Consider the following 2,548-nt stretch of genomic DNA (forward strand, 5'->3'; position numbering starts at 1 on the left):
CATCTCACTCAGCACTCCGCCATCTTGGCTGCTTCTCCTGGCCTCCTCCACGTGGCCTCCTTTAGCTGCTGGCTCTACTCTCTCCGCTCTCTCATGCTAACCTCAGGAACCCAGCGGCAAGTTCCTGTTCTACCCCTATTTTATAGTGTAGCTTCACAACCTTTAATCCAATATACAAAATAGGGTAGTCTCTAATACAAAGTCACTTCTCTGAGGCATGATTGGATTGTACCGCCCTACAGCAAAAAGGGTGGGAAAGGCTTAATCCCAAAACCAAGCCCCAGGTTACAACGATCTCCAACACACATTAATATCACCTGGGCGACTGCCTCCTCGTGTTATCTTTAACAAAGTGAGCATAATACATTTTATCCACCCAACAGCAAGCAAGCGGGTGACCAGGAGTAGGGGGGTCAGGATTCCATTCTGTGTTGTTCCTTCTTGGTACGTATCTGGTGACCCAGTTCTATTACTCTTAGTAAAACCTTAGTTATAGTTCTACTACCACCCTCTGTCTCATGGCCTGCAGTCAATGTCTGTGACCACGGTGCCATGTGGATGGGGAGGGGGAAGGACCATCCAGGATCGACAACCCCACCCCACACACACACAGCTGAAAATATGAGAAGGTAGAAGAAATCTTTTGAACAAGAGAAAACAGATTCAAATATACCAATGATAGCTTTGTATGTTTAATTGTAATATCAATGTTGAGATGATTTGCAAAAAAAGATAAAATTATAATTTCATACAGAAAAAAATATGAATGCATGCTAGCCATGTTATTTAATTCTTTTTGTTTTTTTTGTACTTTTCTGAAGCTGGAAACGGGGAGAGACAGTCAGACAGACTCCTGCATGCGCCCAACCAGGATCCACCCAGCACGCCCACCAGGGGGCAACGCTCTGCCCACCAGGGGGCAATGCTCTGCCTCTCCTGGGCACTCAGTTGTGACCAGAGCCACTCTAGCGCCTGGGGCAGAGGCCAAGGAGCCATCCCCAGCGCCTGGGCCATCTTTGCTCCAATGGAGCCTTGGCTGTGGGAGGGGAAGAGAGAGACAGAGAGGAAGGAGAGGGGGAGGGGTGGAGAAGCAGATAGGTGCTTCTCCTGTGTGCCCTGGCTGGGAATCGAACCCGGGACTTCTGCACGACAGGCTGGCGCTCTACCACTGAGCCAACTGGCCAGGGCCCTATGTTATTTAATTCTTAATAAAAAAACCAAATAATGTTATGATGAACTCAAAAGAAAATTTAAAGAACAGACATATTTATGAATTAAGAATATTAAAGTGAGCCCTGACAGGATAGCTCAGTTGGGAAGAGCATTGTGCTAAAGCACAGAGGTTGTCAGAGTTCAATCCCAGTCAGGGCACATACAGGAACAGATCACTGTTCCTGTCATCTCTGCTGTCTCTCTCCTTTCCTTTCTCTCAAAAATCAATACAATAGAAGATGTGGTACATATATACTATGGAATACTACTCAGCCATAAGAAATGATGACATTGGATCATTTACAACAACATGGATGGACCTTGATAACATTATACTGAGTAAAATAAGTAAATCTGAAAAAACTAAGAACTATATGATTCCATACATAGGTGGGACATAAAAATGAGGCTAAGAGACATGGACAAGAATATGATGGTAATGGGGGAGGGGGGGAAAGGCACAAAGAAAACCAGATAGAAGGTGATGGAGGACACTTTGACTTTGGGGGATGGGTATGCAACATAATCAAATGTCAAAATTACCTGGAGATGTTTTCTCTGAACATATGTACCCTGATTTATTAATGTCATCCCATCAAAATTAATAAAAAAATAAAACACTAAAATCATTAAAAAAAGATAAACAGATGCTAACACTTAAAAAAATATTAAAATGAATGTATAAATGGAGGTAAAACTAATTTTTCCACAACTGAGAGAAAGGACAGTTGAACCACTGCCTGACAAGGCTGACTTATATGTCTAAAGACAAGGAATTTTCTGCTTTGCTCTCAGTTATATACAAATTATAGAGTTGTAAAATAGCTCCCAGAAAAACAAATCTCATAAAATTGAATGTTGTGCTATAAACAATACATAGTTTTCATTGAAACAATAACTTTCCTTATAGTGACATCAATCTTTTAGTCATATTTACTTGGGTAATCAATATTGTCATATTTAGCACAATGAATGACTATGTGTGACAAATATTGCCATGTTAATTTTCCTTTTTGTTATGTCTCTTTTCAAATCAAAAGAATACTCATATTGGACCCTTTGTATTACATGTTATGTTCCATCCACTGTGCAGCATCTTCAACCTCAATTTATTCTTCCTTTCTTATAAATCTACTCAGACTTGAAGTTTTCTCACCAAGTGAAGACTTTGTAGTGCTTCATAGCTCAGAGTCAAAGAAGCATGGAGAGCCCTGTTTTCCTGACAAATGATGTGTTTCAAGAATGGACATGAGATCAATTACTGTTTGATTGCTGTGTATTTGTACCTCTGGGCGTTCTGAGGTGATATTGTTTTTTAAAGAGTGACATTAACCCC

General features: G+C 40.9%; 1 non-coding gene across 1 annotated transcript; it reads right to left on the reverse strand.

The window, feature by feature from the left end:
• Positions 1 to 1,112: 1,112 nt before the first annotated feature.
• Positions 1,113 to 1,188, reverse strand: TRNAD-GUC (transfer RNA aspartic acid (anticodon GUC)). Its single transcript has one exon. It is a non-coding gene; the product is annotated as a tRNA-Asp (tRNA).
• Positions 1,189 to 2,548: the final 1,360 nt, after the last annotated feature.

This window comes from Saccopteryx leptura, chromosome 6 (genome assembly GCF_036850995.1).
Source record: "Saccopteryx leptura isolate mSacLep1 chromosome 6, mSacLep1_pri_phased_curated, whole genome shotgun sequence".
Classification (NCBI taxonomy): Eukaryota; Metazoa; Chordata; class Mammalia; order Chiroptera; family Emballonuridae; genus Saccopteryx; species Saccopteryx leptura.